Here is a 7,781-nt window from a genome sequence, read left to right as displayed (position 1 = left end):
CATGCTTCTGATTTTCATTGCTCTGGAGAAGTCGAAGCTCAAATATGGAGGAATTGTATTTTCCCTACACAAAAAATGAAGTTCTTTGATCGTGAAAACTCTCCAAAATCATGAAAATTTTATCGTTAATCCTCGATTTCAAGCTACAATCAATCAATAACATCACAATCTCATTGACATACTTCTAATTTTCATTGTTTTGGAGAAGTTGAAACTCGACTATAGAAGAATTGAATTTACACGAAGCAAAACTCGAAGTTCTGTGATCTGATTTTGAAGGTAAACTTATAATAACTTAATATAAGCTTATGATTTTGAAGACATTAAAGATTTCAATCTAATGAAACATTTATCTAATCATGATTAGAGATTTCTCCCTGTTAAAAATAAGCTCTATTTGCCCAGTATGTGACATGTGTTCTCTCGTTAACCATTAATAGTATGCAATTTTTATTTTCAATTTACAATTATGAACGCGCTGATTTGTGACTATATGTAACTATTTATGTGATTTATTCACATTAATACATGTTTCTGTTAACTGCGACTAGTTGTGACTACTAAATTAAATAGATTGTGACGTGTTAAATATCTTGACAGTTCATAAATAAAATTAGTTTAATTTGTGATTAATGTCTTTGCATTGAAAATTGACTCCTCTGACCCTATGTGGCCTGTATTGATCTATCTGTGACTTCTTCATCTGTGGTCTATGGTGATCAATGTCATTGCATCTGAATATTTCCTAATTTTAATGAATGAAATGTGACATGCTGTTATTTGTGTGTGAACAGGGATGGCGATTTTGTACGTTTGCTTGTTATACGGAGGTCACATGTCATTTATAATAGTGAATGATACGTACAAGTATGATGAATTAGTTGAGCTAGTTATTTTAGAATTGGCGCTTAATCATGCAGAAGTAGCTGTGAGACTAACATATTCTTGAATTCTTCTTACCTCTAGTCCGAATACTAACAATAATAATGTCTCAACGTATTTGAGGCTAAAATCTTTGAATGGGATAGTATCAAATTATCCTATTACAATTGATGTTATCACTACAGATTTATGGTAGTCAACATGTACATTGCAATGCCCAGAGTCATCGACTACTTTTGTTGAGTCATCAGCTAATGTGTTTTCTTTAAAACAAATAGCTTAGGATATTTGTAACTCAGTTATGACTGTTGAGAAAGGAAACATTAAAGAAAATGTGACATTTGTATCTGAAGCAAATGTTAGAGAAGTAGTGGAGGGAAATGTTTTTTGCAACAAGAAAATATTGAAAATGAGCTTGGCATTTTATGCCATATAAAACAAATTTAAATATAAGGTGTTAAGATCGGACGTGAAGGAGTGCGTGATAAAGTGTTCACATGACGATTGCAAGTAGATATTTTGATCTTCATGCTTAGGAGAGACGAAAATGTTTAAAATCGGGAAAATTTGTAATGGTCACACATGCTCGATAAACATTATTTTAGGATCCCATCGATAAGTATCTAGCTCAATGGTGTCAAACTGCATCAGGTACAAACACACTTCTTCACGTCCAATACACTCCTAATGATATCTCAAATAACATGTTATAAAATATGGAGTATTAGTGAATTACATAAAGGCATGGATGTCACGTGAACAGACATTAAAATTGATTAGAGGTGATCCAACGACATTGTTTCAGCTGCTGCCTTCTTATTCCTTTATGCTAGAACAGGTGAACATGGAGACTGTCACAAGAGTAGAAATAGATCATTTGGATAGATATAAATATTGTTTTATGGCTTTCAGTCGATCGATTGCTAGTTGAAATTATTATAGGCCAATCATTGTACTTGATGGCACATATTTAAATGGTCACTACGAGGGTACACTCTTCACGACTTGTACGCGAGATGCAAATAACAACATTTTCATACTAGCTTTTGAGATTAGGGACAATGAAAATAATAAGTCATGAAAATGATTCCTTAAGATGTTGAAAAGCTCATATGGATCGACAGACAGATTATGTGTATTATTTGATAGACACAATAGCATAAGAAATGTCATTGAATTCGTATATGCAAAGGTAATACACAGGATTTGTTCGTACCATTTGCTTAAAAATTTGAAGACCCATTATTTAAAATCAGGTCATAATATCACACATGCATTCAATGCTACTATACGAGCATATATAGTAGATGAAATTGAATAACAAATACAACAATTGGACTCTGTCGATAAAGAGATCATAGGATATTTGGTATGTGGCTGTCCATAACTTATATTGTGATTGCCCGTGACTTGTTCTGTAATATTATTTAGTGTGACTATATGTGATTATGCCTGTTTAATGTATAAACTATATTTCATTTATTATGACATGTTGCTACATTGTTTTATTATAATATGGATGAACTAAATTTATTTTGTAGTTGGAAATTGGATATGAAATATGGTCCAGATTGCACATGCCAACAAATCAATACTCTACCACGATTTCGAACATAATTGAATCTGTAAATGCAGTCACAAAGGTGGCCAAAAATCAACCTATTGAAGCGCTTCTTATGTCATTAGGAAAATGGTCCAATCTTAGTTTTGCAAGAATAGGAACAATGCACATAGCACTTTCACAAATATTGCAACAATAAACGAAAAGCTTTTGAGAGAAATGGGCCATGATGTGCGAAATCTGAAGGTAATTACAATGTTCAATACATAAAATTATGATGGTCATATTTATAACTATAACCCCCTTGAAATCACAATACTAATTGATTTATTTAATTTCAGGTTTATTTAACTATAACCCTCTTGAATTCAAAATACTAACTGATGAATATGGAGACCGTCACAAGAGTAGAAATAGATCATTTGAATAGATTTAAATATTGTTTTATGGCTTTGAGTGGATCGATTGTCAGCCGAAATTATTGTAGGCCAGTCATTGTACTTGATGACACATATTTAAATGGTCACTACGAGGGTACACTCTTCACGACTTGTACGCAAGATGCAAATAACAACATTTTCATACTAGCTTTTGAGATTGGGGACAATGAAAATAATAAGTCATGGAGATGATTTCTTAAGATGTTGAAAAGGGCATATGGATCGAGAGACAGATTATGTATAGTATCTGATAGATACAATAGCATAAGAAATATCATTGAATTCGTATATCCAGAGGCAATACACAAGATTTGTTCGTACCATTTGTTTAAAAATTTGAAGACCCATTACTCAAAATCAGGTCATAACGTCACATATGCATTCAATGTTGCTATACGAGCATATCTAGTTGATGAAATTGAATAACAAATACAACAATTGGACTATGTCGATAAAGAGATCATAGGATATTTTGTACGTGGCTGTCTATAACTTATATTGTGATTGTCTATGACTTGTTCTGTAATATTATTTAGTGTGACTATCTGTGATCATGCCTGTTTAATGTATAAACTATATTTCATTTATTGTGACATGTTGCTACGTTGTTTTATTATAATATGGATGAACTAAATTTATTTTGTAGTTGGAAATTGGATATGAAATATGGTCCAGATTGCACATGCCAACAAATCAATACTCTACCACGATTTCGAACATAATTGAATCTGTAAATGCAGTCACAAAGGCGGCCAAAAATCAACCTATTGAAGCGCTTCTTGTGTCGTTAGGAAAATGGTCCAATCTTAGTTTTGCAAGAATATGGACAATGCACATAGCACTTTCATAAAGATTGTAACAATAAATGAAAAGCTTTTGAGAGAAATGGGCCATGATGTGCGAAATCTGAAGGTAATTACAATGTTCAATACATAGAATTATGATGGTCACATTTATAACTATAGCCCTCTTGAATTCACAATATTAACTGATTTATTTAATTTCAGGTTTTCCAGCAAGTCACACTTTGTTTCAAGCGTGAAATGATTTTTCATCATATATAATTGATATTACTCAACGCATATGCAGTTGTAGATTGTTTCAAGTAGATCAACTTCAGTGTCCACACGTACTAACATCATTTACAACATTGAAGCTTGATGTGTATGATTTCTACTCAAATTATTATACAACGGATAGATATGTGAATACCTACAAAGAGACGATTATGCCTGTAGGTAATAAAGCATAGTGAATTTTACCAGACGATGTGAAGAGCATAGCTGTGCTTGTCCCAAATCAAAAAAGATGTCATGGTCGTCCTACTAAGACATCGAAGAAGTTAGAGCGTGAGGGATCATAAATTGTGAAATGTGGAAGATGTAGTAAATTCGGACCCAATCATAGAACTTGCAAGGAATCGGTGCTACTTAACCAAGTCCAACAAAAATTGAAAGCAAATAAACAACCAAACCATTTCACATAGCTTATTGTAATATGTTAAACATGACGATACTCTTTGTAGTTTCAGCCCCATTTAATTGTTGATTTGTCACCTATGTGTTTTTGGATTATAATTTTAAATTCTTTCATTGTGACTTTATTATTTATAAGTTGTAAAACATGATATTGATTGACACATATTGAAAGGTTTATTTTGTGCTATCTATGAACATATTTAGTTTAGCATTTCATGTTTTGACAGGTTCTTTTAGGGTATATTTTATTAGTTATATACTTCTACTTTGTTTCTGATGTTGCAACCATTTGTGATTATATGTGCATATTGTGACCTCACGTGATCGATTAATTTCAATGAATTAGGAATACAAGTTGTATATTTGTAAACAAATCGTTATTATCGGATTATTATTGCATGTGACCTGTTGGTGAAAATTTTTGACTAATTGTGACTGTTTGTGATCTAATTGTTTCAACATGTATAGCACATATGTCTGAATGTGACAAGTTGTGAAATGTTTGTAATTGACAAAAACTATTCAAACACGTGCAATATATATTTTGTTTACCAAACATCACACAATTACTACAATGAGTATAACAAAAACAAATAAAATAATTCCTTCATAAACTCTATATACAAATATTTGTTCAATATTCAATTGAGTTAAAAAAAAAAAAAAAAAAATAAGGAATGTTGCTAATATACCCTTTTACAATGTTCAAAGTCTATTGTCATTGAATTTCTTTTTGCATTGTGCAATGCACGTTGCTATTAAAGTTTTAGCAAAACGTGGTACGCATTACTTTTATTTTTTTTAAGCAACAAGCACTGCGTGTTACCATTAGATATTTTAGCAGCGTTCTTTGAACGTTGCCATTAAGCTTTTTTAGCAAGGTGCGTTGCACGTTGCGGTAAAACATTTTGGGCCCAAAGCCTTTTGTGTGTGTGTGTGTGTGTTTAACCCTACTCCAACCCAGCACATTGTGGTAAAACATTTTGGGCCCAATGCATTTATTATTATTATTATTATTATTATTATTATTATTATTATTATTATTATAGATCCACAAACCAACCACTTTTAACAAGTCTGAAAGTATCTTTACCATAGGCACTACCTCTTCATAAACCATATTGTCTCAGTATGTTTTGTTGTTAGAATTGAAATACAGGACACGTTTATTAATATCCAACTGTCCTAATATCCAATGAGCTGGATTCGTAGGCATGATGGGCAGAAGAATGTATTCAACCTCTCTCCAAGATGTACTAAATGCTAACCTTTCACCATTAATGGTTTTGAGCTTGAACTCATTTACGATGCCAGGGTCTTCAACAAAATTGGTACATGATTTATTAACATGTCAAAGATACAATCCGTGGTTGTTGCTTTCATCTTCACACTATTTCCTAATTTTGCAAGTTGTGTAATGCAATAAAAACAGGCATCTAAATATTGTAATGAGTAAAAAGTAACATGCATAAGTTATGTGAAAAAAATTTCATACGTAAAAAATGGTTAAAATATCGTATCATGTTATTCAATAAAGACTTATAATCAATCAAAGAATGCCACCATGTTTTTTTATGGACAGGGATTGTCCTACATATAAATGGTGGACTTATCACATCATCAGTCACATTGAATTTAACCTGTATACACAAAATATGAAATCCTCAATTAAAGTAACAAGAATATGACTACAATTACATTATTTTGTGACCAGCCCATTGTAGTCACAAAATTTAATAAAAGATCACACTAGCAACTTTCAGTCACATTAATGTTTATAATATACATTAAACGTACCTATTTCGGGGCTTGTATCCCCTGTCAAACCAATTTTGAAAGAAAATCATATCTGCATCGTCCACTTCATTTAAATAGTTTTGGAAAACAATGTTTGTTGTATCAAATTTTGCTCTAGTGATAACTTGGCTTGCATCAATCCTAATAAATGGGGATTGTGAAGTTTTTGATGGTTAATGTGCCCTCTTGACAAGCAGTCCAGAAGAAGCCGGTGCAGGTACAACTTTTTGAGCCTAATATACAAAAACGATCACGAGTTAGCGTAAGAATAATCAGATGAAACTTATAAATAAGAAATTTAAATATTACTATCTATCTCGCTTATTATTTATCAAATTCAATTGACCGTAACACGCGTGCAATTTTATCGATTTTTTCTTGTACCTTTTTCTTTGCAAAAATGCATCATCGGTCTTTGTCTGACATTGTGTAGTGCCAACACCAAGTCAAATGAAGGACCTTCAAAATCATATTCAATAGGGATGTCATGACCAGGATCGGATTCCATGTAACCCTTGCCTTTCTTCTAAGCCATGTCCTCAACTTTTTCTTCCTGTTTCTAGCAGTACGAAATTGCATTCAATAAAAATGGTATAAAATTACATTGAACGATAAATACCCATTGGTGTTTAGCTACATACCTATTCCTCATAATCTCCTTTCCCAAAGAGCTTTGAACTTTATCACATAAAATGTCAAAAATTGAACTAACAAAAGCTTCCAGAGAAGACCTGATGTCACTCATCCTATCTTTCAAAACCTTTTGAGTGAATGACATCATTCAACTACCTCAATCCTTTGTTATCAACATGAATATTGGAGATTGGATATCTCCACATCCGTCTTTGTGTTCAATAGGCCACAATCCTAATACATTTTGTAGTTTTTTGGTTTGTATATTAGTAAGCTTCTTCAATTTGTTAACAAAGAAATAACTTACTTCAATGCATGAACATTCAAGATGATGAGTAGGTCACGTATGAGTTACAGAGCTTGAGCTTACAACTCCATTCTTGCCTTTTGGATGTGAAACCACAAAATCATCATCCGTGACTTCTATATTCACCTTTGGTTGTGGAACATTTTCTACATTTGCTTATGTCTGTGGCATACATACATACGAAATTATCCCTAACGAATTAACCTTGGTATGAATGGGGGGTAGACTCCCTTTTCCCAACCTGATATTCGAAACTCTCAACATTCCCATGTGACAGTTTTGTCTTTGAATATGGCATATTTATCGTGCAACACACACAACAGAAACAAAATTAGTTTAGATAGTAATACAAGTCTGATCACATTTTATAGAACATAAAGTCACATAAGATATATTTGAAATTCCTGTTCACGCCGCAGTTCACATTGAAGTGTTTTAGGTCATATTAATATAGCATGTAACATTATTGAAACAAGTAACATTATAATCTTACAGGTCACATACAGAGAGTCACGTGTAGTATTGCATTCATGTAACAAAAATTCAAAACATTCAAGTCACATGAAAAACTGCATATCACATTAAAACATTACTGGTCACAAACATATTGTATTTCATATCACATTTTCCTCAATGTTGGGTACATACTCATATAGCCGCACTTGAAAAGCTCGGACAACCTA

This window comes from Olea europaea, chromosome 11, assembly GCF_002742605.1.
Source record: "Olea europaea var. sylvestris chromosome 11, O_europaea_v1, whole genome shotgun sequence".
NCBI classification, from domain to species: Eukaryota; Viridiplantae; Streptophyta; class Magnoliopsida; order Lamiales; family Oleaceae; genus Olea; species Olea europaea.
Note: the sequence above shows the minus strand (reverse complement) of the source record.